Source organism: Narcine bancroftii, chromosome 6 (genome assembly GCF_036971445.1).
Source record: "Narcine bancroftii isolate sNarBan1 chromosome 6, sNarBan1.hap1, whole genome shotgun sequence".
In the NCBI taxonomy this organism is placed as follows: domain Eukaryota; kingdom Metazoa; phylum Chordata; class Chondrichthyes; order Torpediniformes; family Narcinidae; genus Narcine; species Narcine bancroftii.
The window spans coordinates 149389370-149403512 of record NC_091474.1 but is presented as its reverse complement, the minus strand read 5'-3'; positions in this window follow the sequence as shown (position 1 = coordinate 149403512).

Below are 14143 nucleotides of genomic sequence, written 5' to 3'. Positions count from 1 at the left end.
AATCGGAGTATTAAATTCAAGAGTTGGGATGTTATGATGAAATTGTAGAAAGCATTGGTGAGGCCAAGTTTGGAATACTATTTACAGTTTTGGTCGAATTATAGGAAGGATATAAACAAAATAGAGAGAGTGAAGCGAAGATTCACGAGAATGTTGACAGGATGTCAGGGTTTGAGTTACAGAGAAAGGTTGTGCAGCCTGGGGCTTTTTTCTCTGGAGCGTAGAAGATTGAGGGGGTATTTGATGGAGGTGTTCAAGATTTTAAAAGGGACAGAGAGAGTCAACGTGGATAGGCTTTTTCAATTAAGAGTGGGGGATATTCAAACCAGAGGCCATGGTTTGAGATTGCAGGGGGAAAATTATAAGGGGAACATGAGGGGAAATTTCTTCACGCAAAGGGTGGTTGGGATGTGGAATAAGCTTCTGGCAGAGGTGGTTGAAGCAAGGACGTTATTTACATTTAAGGAAAGACTGGATAATTACATGGAGGGGAGGATTGGAGGGGTATGGACCAGGTGCTGGTCAGTGGGACTAGGAGGGTGGGGATTTGTTCCGGCATGGACTAGTAGGGCCAAACTGCCCTGTTCTGTGCTGTATATGGTTATATGGTTATATGGACTACCCCAGTGGTGGCCTCGAGGAAGTTATTGAAACAGTTCACTCACTGTTCAAAGAGTTTGGATGCACCTGGGACTTGGGGATCTAACTCTGGCCATTCAGGGTGCAGCAACTTCTCCATTACCGGAGACCTTCAAAAAATCGTGTGTAATAAATTGTTGGGCACTACCAGTTGCCCCAATAATCACAGAGACAAAGACTGAGGGGAACGATAGGCTTTATTACACACGAGACTGCTGGCATGGGTCCAAGCTAGGGAAATGAGAAGAGGGAGAGGAGACTTGACCTTTATGGCCTGGGTCATAGGGGAGGAGTCCAGGGAGGAGTCTAGGAGAGGATGTCATCAGAAAGGCGGGTCAGCCTGTGCCTGTAGTCCATACAACCATATCATTACCGCCTCCCCCCCCCCTACAAGGCCCACAGCAAAGTTAGATAAAAATCTTGTTTTCCTTTCACCTGGGGTAACATAATATGTTGTTTTTTTTAATGAAGACAATACGAGAAAATTATGGAAGAAACCAAAACTTGACTGCTTCACTGTCTACTACACATCTAATCTTTGTGTTATCTGCAAACTTCTTGTTCCAATTTATCACATTATCATCCAGACTGATGATATAGATGACAAACAATAACAAATCAAGCACCACAACTTGTCGCAGGCTTCCAGTTAGAGAGGCAATTATCAACTGCCATTTTCTGGCTTGTTCCACAAAGCCAATGTCTCAATTGGTTAACTACCTTATCCTGAATACCAAGCAACTGAACCTTCTTGACAAATCATCTATGCAGAATCTTGTCAAAGGCCTTACTAAAGTCCATGTAGATAATATCCACAGCATTTCCTTCATCAACTTTTCTGGTAACTATCTCAATAAATTCAATAAGATTAGTTAGACATGATCTACCACACACAAAGCCATGTTGACTACCCCTAATGTGTCCCTGTTCATCTAAATACATATATCTGGTCTCTTAGAATACTTTCCAATAGCTTATCCACACGTGATGTCAGGCGCACTGGCCCATGATTTCCCAAATTATTATTAGAGCCTTTCTTAAACAAAGGAACAACATTAGCCATCCTCCAATTCTCAACCGTGGCTAAGGATAGTTTAAATAGCTCTGATAGATTTCTGCATGGTCTCCCTCAAGGTCCAGCCCTGAGGATTTATATATCTGTGTTTGCCTCAAGATAACAAGTACCTCCTCCTCTGTCTTCTCTATGGGCTCCATCTTCTGACTACTGTTTTACTGAAAGTGTTTAGAGGGGAGACAGTTTGATTTTTCTTTCACTGACAATTTGAGAGTGCCATCTGGAGTGGAACATCCATGTCTTAAATTCAGTTGAGATGGAAAACTCACGTGATCACAAGAAGAACAGACAAGCAACATACAGGCAGCACCAAAGGCCATGAATAAATCTGGGTCACTGGTGACTGGTGCTGTGAGGCAACATGACCTGGTGCACCACCATGCCTCTCTTTTGTCACTCACCAACCTCCGACCATGTGAACTCAATATCATTATCCAAACCCCCAGTATTAACATGCTAACCAATCTGTATTAATGTGGCCTTATCAAAATGGTTGGGATGTTGATACGAATGATTAATGGTAATGGTTAATGATTTTGAGTTTGATGGGTAGACTTTCATTTGTTGGAGCTGGTCACTATCTGGTCCTTTGTGTGGCTTGAATATAATTTGGCATTTACTAGTCATGCTTCAGATATTCTGTAGTATAACTATTTGTCTGTTAATATCTCTCCTTAAAAGTGAAGATGAAGGAAGCATGCCAATGTCAATGTCAATGAGAGCTTATTGTCATATATGTAAGTACAATATACATCGAATCCACGCTGCTGAAGATCCAACTGTGCTGGGTAAGTCACATCTCCAGAATGGAGGACCATTGCCTTCCCAAGATCGTGTTATATAGCGAGCTCTCCACTGGCCACCGTGACAGAGGTGCACCAAAGAAGAGGTACAAGGACTGCCTAAAGAAATCTCTTGGTGCCTGCCCCATTGACCACCGCCAGTGGGCTGATATCGCCTCAAACCGTGCATCTTGGCGCCTCACAGTTCGGCGGGCAGCAACCTCCTTTGAAGAAGACCGCAGAGCCCACCTCACTGACAAAAGACAAAGGAGGAAAAACCCAACACCCAACCCCAACCAACCAATTTTCCCCTGCAACCACTGCAACCGTGTCTGCCTGTCCCGCATCGGACTTGTCAGCCACAAACGAGCCTGCAGCTGACGTGGACATTTACCCCCTCCATAAATCTTTGTCCGCGAAGCCAAGCCAAAGACAGACAGATGAAATGAAATTCTTTCTTCTGGGAGCCAAACACATACATAAGATACACCAAGTATAATAGTGAGAATTGATCATAACAAAGTGTCCATACAGAAAAAGTGATAATAAATATCAAAGGATAGATAAATAAATATTCACAGTTACAGTTAGTGCAAGAAAATAAAATGACATTTCAGTTTGTGGTCAAAGAGTAAGTAGTTAATGGTCATGGTTAGAAAAAGATGGGGAGGTTCAAGAGCCTGACAACATCTAAGGTTCAAAGTAAAGACTTTAGTCATGAAACATGCTCTTATACCCTTTGCAGTAAAGGTATCTGAGTGCAATCCATTACCATATCTCCTACAACTGCTCGATTGAAGACAGATATCTTTGCCAGCACAGTTACAATCTTGCTCTTTCAGCATGTAGAAAGAGATAATTACGCGCAGCACTCCACTTGAACATAATTCAAGAGCCTCTACCTCTCATTCTGGACTTTGAAACCTTGCATTAATTATCATTAGGAGCCATGTGCCTCCTTGCACTCAAGTGACACAAGATAAAACGCTTTTAGCAAGTCCCGAAACCACATCAGTTTAACCCCCACAAGGCTTTTAAAACTTAATTGTCAGTTATATGATACCTTATTCATATTCTAGTTTAATTATGCTCATCTATGGAAATGTAACACTTGCCTAATAAGTGACGTTGGTGGTACATTTGAAAAGATAGTGGGCAAAATCGAAGAGTAGCAAACTTTAGTTGAACCTTTAGATTCAAGATCAGTTTTTTTTTCTAGCGCTTGTCAGGGAGTTGAACCTGTCCAGACTACCCTAACCATAGAGCATAGACACCAAAAAAGACCTGTCCACACTAAAAAAAACACTACTTTTTTGCATGAACTGCAACTGTTATTATTTATTATCTATCTATCCTTTATATTGACTTTGTCTTTCTGCCCTGAATTAGTTTATTGATATATGAAATATACTTGTTTGCTGCAGCAAGTAAGAACTTTGGTGCATATACACCTTGTACTCAGAGTTGTTCTGTTAAAGTAACAACTTCTGACATTTCTCCCACTCCTTTATCTTTAAGGGTGCAAGTAAAATCGCAGTCCGAATCTTTTGGTAGTTTGTATCACCAAACATCGATGCTAGAAACCTCCACCGGAATTCCAGGGAGGTTTTGTGCCAAGGAATTGGTATAGGTGTCAGAGAGTCTGGGCTCATTATATGTTGTTCTTATGGAATTCCTAGTTTATGTCAATGGACAGACATAGATGGACATAAGCCTGCCCCTTTTATAGCTGATATCCAACCTTTGACAGTTGAAATACAAGACATTTCAAAGACCTGATGAGAAGTGTAGACATTTTTTGGGAACATTTAATGACTTGTATTACTTAATGGAAATGGGAATAAAACATCAGCAGGGAGGAAAGCACAGAGATGGATCAGGTTGTGAGAGTATATGACTTGATAGACCTCCTATCCTTATATGCTTGTATAAAAAAAAACCAGAGGAAGGTTAATGAGCAATATATGTCTTTTAAATTTCATCATAATTATATTTGTTTTTATTAAATCCACATCTTCTTTATTATATTGTGTTTTCGAATTATGGAAACCCAATTAACACAAAATCCTCTGATGCACTTAGTCCCAGTAATCATTTGCAGACAATGATAATTATTTTCCATTTTTTATTGTATTCTGTTCTTATTGAATTCATTTGATTGCACTGAGAAGGAAGATGTTGCTGTAATAACCATCCAGGCATTGCCTGATGATGCAGTACACAAAGGCACCAGTGAAACATAGCAGGTCATACACTATCCATAGGAAGTAAAAAACAAAAACATTTTAGGCCTGAGCCTTTCATCAAATGTGCCGGAAAATCAAGCAATAAAAAAGTGGGATGGGGATGGGGAAAAGGAAGGGGGAGGAGCATAGAATGCAGGTAAGGTTCATTAGGTGGTTGCGGGTGAGAGGGGGTAAAGAGAAAGAAGCTGAGAAGTGAAAGAGGGAGAGGGGCTTATCGGGGTTCCCTCACCCTCTGCCCTCAGCTTCTTCTACCCTCCATCATATATCCTGACCTGTAAACCTGTGCTCCTCCCCCCTTCCCCCCACCTTTTTTATTCAGGAGTCTGGCAGATTTTCAAAATTACAGATGAAGGGGTCAGGCCTGAAACATCGACTGCCTTTTACCTCCACCGGATGCTGCATGACCTGTTGAGTTTCTCCAGCACTTTTGTGTACTGCACAGAATCTGCAGATTTTATTGACATATGGTTCTGTTTGCTTTGTGTCGTGATCCTGCTGCAGACAGCAATTTGTGACACTAGCTTTTCCTATTAACACAGATATGTAATGAAGCAGGTGTCATTAATATGATGTCAGTGGGAATATTAATAGATAAAGAAAGCATCCAACAATAACTTAGATTATGATTTTATACTCTGATCGATGATACTCTGTCTTGGAATGATAGAGTTTAAAACCTTTCACAAATGTTGTGACAGTCCATTCGAGGAAACCAAACTGAGTAAAATATAAACTTGAAATAGTAGATATGTTTTTTAGATGGATGATATTGAATGGGGGATTAGATTAATTGCTTTAATATTTTAATGTTGAAAAGTTAATGCAGTTATCTGGTTACCTCGGTGCATTCCAAACCTACTACAGTTTTAAAAATATAGTTGAAGTTTAGTCACTTTTGTAATGAGGGAATGGTCAGTCGCCAGTGTGCACCCAGACTGATCAACGGAATTACCATAATGACCTGATGATATGTATTAACATGTTGGTGGTGGGATAAATATTGACCAGGGTCACAGAGAAAATTTCCTTTCTCTATTCAGAAGAATGTTTTGGAATCTTTCATGGCCATCTGAGAGGGCAGTTGGATCCTGATTTAACCTCACCTGGAAGATGTCACACCTGCCAGTGCAGACTTTTCTCAGAATCTCATTACAAGAAACTAAAAATTAAGTTTGAAAGTCCTCACAACTAGAATCATACAACATGGAAACAGGCCTTTTAGCCCAACTTGCCCATACTGTCCAAAATGTCCCACCCGCACTAGTTCCACCTGTCTGCCTTTGGCCCATATTCCTTTAAACCCATTCTATCAATATAACTATCCAATTTTTTTTCTTAAACATTGCAATCATATCTGCCTCCATACTTTCTCCAGTAGCCCATTCCCTATACCCACCATCCTTTGTAAAAAAATAATCTTCAGGCACCTATTAAATTTCTCCCCTGTCACCTTAAACCTATGTCCTCTGGTAACTAATTCCCCTACTCTGGGCAAATCTTGAAATCATTTACAGTATTCCTTTCTTTTTAAAATATTTTTCTCAGTGTTTTCATTATAACCAAATAATTGTACAGTACAGTTGTATATTGTGCTATAAGATTCAAAAGATTCAAAAGATTCAAAAGATTCAAAAGAAAAGAAATCATTAGAAAAATCTATCCATGATAAAAAAAACCCAGAGCACAATAATTTTAAAGAAACAGAATTTAACAACATACAAAAAAGTTAAAAAAAAATTCAAAACCCCCACCACAAAGTTAAAAGTTAATGTAGATTTTTTTTTCAAATAAAGGTATATACTATTTAGAATATGATTTACAATGTATGTATGTTAGTGATATGGTGCGAGAACGCAGCCTTGCTTCACGCCATTGTTAATGGAGAAGGGTTCAGAGAGCTCATTGCTGTATCTGACCCGACCTTGTTGGTTTTCGTGCAGTTGGATAATCATGTTGAGGAACTTTGGGGGGCATCCGAGGCGCTCTAGTATTTGCCAAAGCCCTTTCCAGCTCACGGTGTTGAAGGCTTTGGTGAGGTCAACAAAGGTGATGTAGAGTCCTTTGTTTTGTTCTCTGCACTTTTCTTGGAGCTGTCTGAGGGCAAAGACCATGTCAGTAGTTCCTCTGTTTGCGCGAAAGCCGCACTGTGATTCTGGGAGAACATATTCGGCGACACTAGGTATTATTCTATTTAGGAGAATCCTAGCGAAGATTTTGCTTGTAATGGAGAGCAGCGTGATCTACAAAATATCTTATTTAGTTTATGTAACTGTCCATACTATCTTATTGTTAGTATACACTTTTTGTTAGTATGTTCCTTATTAAAACCACAAAAAAACTTAAAAAAGAAAAATAATATGTAGGGATCAAGTGACAATAACCTGGAGATGGGCAGCACAGCACCAAAGTTTCAGAACAGCCCTAATTCTTTAGGTTATGATGATAGTCCATACATGGGCCCCATGTCTTTTGGAAGTTAATATTTGTCTCTGTAATGGCCTATCTATTTTTTTCTAATCTTAAACAAGACATAAAATCACATAACCATTGTGTATGTGTAGGTGGAGTATTATGTTTCCATTTAATCAAAATTCCATGTCTGGTTATCAATGAAGTAAAAGATAAAATTTGGTTTTGAATTAAAGTCAGTAAAACATCATCATCTTGAAATGATTGAGGAATTAAAGGGCAAGGTTCCAATTTGAACTTAAAAGCCACCGATAATGTTTCAAAAACATCTTTCTAATTATTTTTCAAAACTAGGGAAAGTCCAGAACACGTCAACCAAAGAGCCATCACCAATTTTACATTTGTCACATGGAGGATGTATAATTGAATAAAAATGAGACAATTTAACTTTTGACATATGTACTCCATGGACCACTTTAAATTGCAACAATGTTGTGCACAAAAGGAGGTTATATTAATCAGATGACAGTAGAATCCAACACCTTATGCTATTAGGTGAAAGATTCAAATCCTGCTCCCAATCATTGTTGATTTGAACTAAAGAGGCTGTTCTTAAAACAAGCAAATTATTATAAATAAGAGCTTTATGAGAAAATTATCAATCAAAGAGTGTATGAAGGATGTTCACCTTGGGGATTGCTGGAATGTCAGGGATCTGAGACTGAATCAAATGTCTAATTTGTAAATATCTAAAAAAAGTGTATTAGGTAAGTTAAATTTGACCACCAATTGTTCAAAAGAAGTAAAATTATTATGAACAAAAAGATTTTAGAAAAATTTAGTACCCAATCTGTACCAATCAATAAAGGCAGTATCTGTAAAGAATGTTGAAAGAGGTGATTAGATATAATAGGGCTGGCAAGAGAGAAACCCTGAAATCCAGAAAAACCTTCTAAATTGTGTCCATATTCTCAAACTATGTTTAGTTATTGAATTATCAGTTAATTTATATAAAGAATAGGATAAGGAGGACCCTAACATTGGTAATATGGAAGTATTCTTAGTAAAGTTCAGTTCCATCTCTACCCATAAAGGGCAGTCAACTCGATTATCAAAATGTAGCAAAAGAATCAAATTCTGTATATTGACCACCCGATAACAAAATCTAAAATTAGGAAGTGTCAGTCCACCATTCCTTTTAGCTTTTTGAAGATGAATTTTATTTAAGTGGGGGCGTTTTCCTTGCCATATGTGGGAAGATATGAGCGATTCAAATGAATCAAAAAAGGATATGGAAATGAACATGAAAATTGGTATAGATTGGAAAAGATACAAAAAATAAGGTATTCATTTTAATAGAATTGATATGACCAATCATATAAGTAGATAAAGAATTTAAAACTGTTATAGCTTATTTAAAGGATACAATTATACAAATTCTGGAAGTTAAAAATAAAGATTAAGCAGCTATTTATACTCATTCCAACAGTTCTATTGAGTGCTCTCTAATTTGGTGAAGTACAATGTTCAGAGAAAAAAAAGATTTATTGCTGCACAATTCCAGCCTCTGAAAGAATAAGATTCATGCAACACCAAGGTTCTCTGAAAATCAATCGTAATAACTGGTAAAAGCATCCAAAAACACAGAGATTCTAAATGAAGCAAGATGATGTTTTCTTATTAAGAAAGAGAGCAGTTAAAGAAAGTAATAGCATATGTTTTGGAAAACCAATTTTATGTGCATCATGCAGTTAGCACAATATGATGCCAGAGGAATGAGTTAAGTGTGATTTTTATCATAACTGACAGTCTACTGATTGAAAAGATTTTTAATCCTAATCCCAGGACCATGAAATGTAAATTGCAATTCTATCACTGTGAGTGGCTATTAGCCTTCTAGATATTAGAGAATTGTTTGATGTTTTTAATTGAAAAAATAAAAGGGGTATAACATTTTGGATTTATTTCATTTATGAAATATAGCTATCATAGGATCAGAATATTTTAAGTTTGTCAACTGCTTAGTTCAGAAGTGCAAACTTTGATACTGCAATAACATTAGACAAAGGATGGCAGTGAAACAAATCTACAAACCATCGTCCACTTTTATAAGGTGCCAAATGTCATTATGTGAAGGTTACATATGTATAGTGGTGAGGTAGTGGGGAATCTGAATTGGGAAAGGATTTATGATTTCTGACTGCCCTGAAGTTATAAATTCAAGGCACATCCCAGTTTTTTTGAATAGTTTTCTTGCCTGGAAGTCAATCTGATTGTCACAGCAGGGAGAGCTTTAGAATAGGTTTCAGGGAACTTTGGGGGTCTGAGAAATTATGGGGGTGGTGGATTGTAAAATTAAAACATTCATGTAGAAGCTGGTAAGTTTCATGGATAGGGAGGGGCCAGAGAGGTCATCAGCAGCTTGGGATGGAGGTGGTTCAAAAATGACTGCATGAGGTGTTCAATTATGTTTGAGCCTTTTGTGGAGAATGTAGAGGTGATGTGTCTAGTTATGGTAAAAGTTTGCTGCAGCAGTTGTAAATATTTCTTCTCCCTGGCCCAGCAGCAATTCAGCACATCGCTTCTTTCATCTTTTGGACCTCCTGATGCTTTCTTGATGCTAGGAGCCTTGTGGCTCCTACAATAAAGCCTTTGAGTGGACAACCTGCCTCCTGAGGATGAATTGACCTGTTCCTCATCATGTTCCTCATCTAGACTCTGTTCAAAGTGAGACAGAGAGAACTATGAAGGAGATTGGATTATTTCCGATTTTATGCTTTAATTTCCGACTCACCCCAACCACACCTCATATTTAGATTCAACAAGGGCAACACAGTTGGCATAACGGGTAGCGCAACACCTTTACAGTGCCAGTGATTGGGACTGGGGTTCGAATCCCACACTATCTGTAAGAAGTTAAAACATTCTCTCCTGTCTGTTTTCCCCGGGGGTTCTGGCTTCCTCCCACTGTTCAAAACATACCGGAGGTGTAGGTTAATTGGGTGCAAATAGGGAGGCATGGACTCATGGGCTGAAATGGCCCTGTTACCATGCTGCATGTCTAAATTTTTTTAAATAAAAATTTTGAAAAAATAGATGTAATATTAAACAAAATTCTCTTTGGTTTGCCATAGGGCAGGCAAAGATTTGCCATCAGCAGAAATTACCCAGAGCCCCTTATTGTCAAAGAAAGAGAAACTCAAGAGAGTCCCTGCAGAGTCACTGAGTGTCCATGGATTCATCTCCAGTGCTCCCACAACCTCCTCAGCAACACAGCGTCCAGTTCAAACCATCAGCAACTTGAGCTCCAGATCCAAACCTCCAACATGCATGGAAAGCCTTCAGTGCCCTCAGCACCCCCTTGCATCTCGGTTCCAAAGCTACTCTCCAGTATTTTGATTATAGTCGCCAGCAGCAGGCAGCCTGCATGGGTTCCTCACCCACCCCCCCCCCACCCCCCCCACTGAGTCACCCATAGCCTGTGTGTTCTTCAGCCACAGACCTTATAATTGATCTGCTATCTCCTGTGCTTCTCTTTTAGAGCCAGTTCTCTGCTTCCCCTGAGTGTGTATGACCTTGAGGCCACTGCCGAACACAGTCATGGCCATCTTGGGCCCAGATCCTGCACTTCCTGAATTTTAAAATAAATCCCAGTCGGCTCCTTTTACAGTCCATTTAAAGCCTGTAGAGAGACATGGGTAGTTGGACTGGGCGGTAGAAACCTGCAATGGAGCAATGTGTCTCTGCTCTCCGCACTTCTGCACCGGTGGCAACAGTGCTGTTGCAACAGCTCCAGCACTGCTGCCATTTTTTTAAGGGTTTAAATTATTGCTTATGTTTCAGCTTATTCAGATATGATTAAAAATAGCATTATAGTGAAGTAAACAGGCTCACATTCAATGGCCTGAGCCTTGATATCATACCCAATTACAACAGAGAGGGAATTAAATCCAAAAAAATTAAATTAATCTGGCCAGTAAACCTGTCTGCAGCAATAATAACCTAAAGACTACTTGGTCATTGTAAAAAAAAACATTTGATTGACTAAAACCCTTTAGGAAACACACATGTATCACATGTAGATAATAAATATCTTCTTCTGAAGCTAATCTTCCTTTTTAAGGTGTGTTGCTCAGAGCAGGAATACTCCATCTTTGTTCTAACCAGTGCTTTATTGCTGAAACATCATTCTTTATTACAAACCACTGATTTTAAAGTCTAATGATCTTTTAGCCTTTTCAGGTTTATTTTAGTGTCTGAATTTTATATTTTACCATTCTGACTACACAAACCCCTGAATCTATTTGTATGCCCACTATACTAGCTTTTCATTGTAAACATCTTTGGGTGTATCATGGTTTGGTCAACAATGGATGACCTCGAATGTAATTGCTTTTAATTCCACGAGTTTTAATTTTAATTTTAGCTACAGCTGAGGAACTACAGAATACCTCTGGCAGTCCATATACTGTAGATGTTATCCACAAACATTTTCCTTATCAATTTAATTACTACTTTCTGAAATTCAATGTGGTTTGGTAAACCTCACCAAACTTTTTCAGCCTCTCTTTGCTCCACTCACACTTTTGCAATTGGTCCATCATTCTATCATTAAAAGTACTTCACATCAGAAGTAAGACCAAATAGGCCACAGCTTGTTTTATAGCTTTTATGTTGAATGAAGGTAAAAATGGAAAGATTTGCATTGCATTCGTTTCTGAAATGTCTTGAGCTTGATCCCTTTACTGAACTGTTTGCTGATTGGAAATCATGCTCCTCACCTGCCTGATGTCTGTTTTGCTGCCAAGATTGGACTTCTTGGTCTGAAAGTACCTCCATCTATTGATGTGAAGAAAGCATTTAGTTACTCGGGAGTTTGTGGAGGTTTGGTATGACATCGGAAACCCAGGCAAATTTCTAAAAGTGGAAAATGGCTGCATCATGTCCCCATTTGGTGGGCACCAATATCCCTGATCAGAAAGCCCAACCAGAAAGTTGTAGACACAGCCCAAGAGATCACAAGCAAAACCATCGAGAACATCTATAGGGTACACTGCTGTCAGAGGGCAGCAGCAATCCTTAAGGATCTACATCACCCAGTACCTGCTCTATTTTCACTGCTCCCATGAGGAAAGAGATATAGATGCCACAAGACATGCACCACCAAGTTCAGGAACAGCTCCTCCTCCTCCAGCATTAGACTCGTCAGCAACAAACTCAACCAAGGACTCATTTAAGGACTCTTACTTTTGTACTTTATTGGGTTTTTTTCTCTCTGTATTGTAGTCAGTTTGTTTACATTTCTTTATTTGTTTACATGTGCATATTGAGTACAGTTTATTTGTACTACCCACAAGTGGTAATTCTGCTGGGCTCACAGGAAACAGAATCTCAAGGGTTGTATGTGACGTAATGTATGCACTCTGACAATAAATCTGTAATCTGAAATCTGAAATCTGCTGAGGGAGATATCTAGGTTGGACATCCTCCCTCTCCATCCATTTCCCCCTACCCCTGTCTGAGTTCAACATCTCCTAATCTTTTACCAGGCTCTTCCTGCTCCACCCAGACCACAACAAAATCAAAATGCCCCCAAAAAACTTAAACGGTATTGTAAATGCCCCAACCAGATTTCTGCTTCTCACTCCTCACCTTTCTCTGCCAAGACTGACTGTGTCTCAGAGATAGGTCCTGAAACTGCAATTTCAATACAGGATGACTAAGTGTGGAATTAAAGAAGTATAACCACCTGCTTTTCCTTGATTAAAAAAAGGGGGATATTTTTTAAGAGCTTAAAATCTATTTTCTTAAGAGAATGCTTACCAAACTATTTATTGACTGACAACTAAAAAGTCAATCACCTCACAAGCTTAATTAGATATTGTTAAGAAATAAATTATTGTTTTCAATGCTCTTTTCAAGTAAAATATGTTTAAGGAACAGGATATCCAAAGCAAGTAACCTTGTGCCTTTGTCTCAATATTTAGGAGGATAATTCAGAAGTTAACTCAAGAGTCAGTAGACCTGAGAACAGGTAAGACAAAAAAATAAGATGTCAGCAGAAAGTCATTCTGCTTGTTCTTCGGAGGACAATCTGCTGGTTCCCTGCCACATACACTGTAGGTTCCCTGAGTGCAATCTGCTGGTTCCCTGCCACATACACTGTAGGTTCCCTGAGTGCAATCTGCTGGTTCCCTGCCACATACACTGTAGGTTCCCTGAGTGCAATCTGCTGGTTCCCTGCCACATACACTGTAGGTTCCCTGAGTGCAATCTGCTGGTTCCCTGCCACATACACTGTAGGTTCCCTGAGTGCAATCTGCTGGTTCCCTGCCACATACACTGTAGGTTCCCTGAGTGCAATCTGCTGGTTCCCTGCCACATACACTGTAGGTTCCCTGAGTGCAATCTGCTGGTTCCCTGCCACATACACTGTAGGTTCCCTGAGTGCAATCTGCTGGTTCCCTGCCACATACACTGTAGGTTCCCTGAGTGCAATCTGCTGGTTCCCTGCCACATACACTGTAGGTTCCCTGAGTGCAATCTGCTGGTTCCCTGCCACATACACTGTAGGTTCCCTGAGTGCAATCTGCTGGTTCCCTGCCACATACACTGTAGGTTCCCTGAGTGCAATCTGCTGGTTCCCTGCCACATACACTGTAGGTTCCCTGAGTGCAATCTGCTGGTTCCCTGCCACATACACTGTAGGTTCCCTGAGTGCAATCTGCTGGTTCCCTGCCACATACACTGTAGGTTCCCTGAGTGCAATCTGCTGGTTCCCTGCCACATACACTGTAGGTTCCCTGAGTGCAATCTGCTGGTTCCCTGCCACATACACTGTAGGTTCCCTGAGTGCAATCTGCTGGTTCCCTGCCACATACACTGTAGGTTCCCTGAGTGCAATCTGCTGGTTCCCTGCCACATACACTGTAGGTTCCCTGAGTGCAATCTGCTGGTTCCCTGCTGTATAATCCACTGGTTCTCTGCCATCT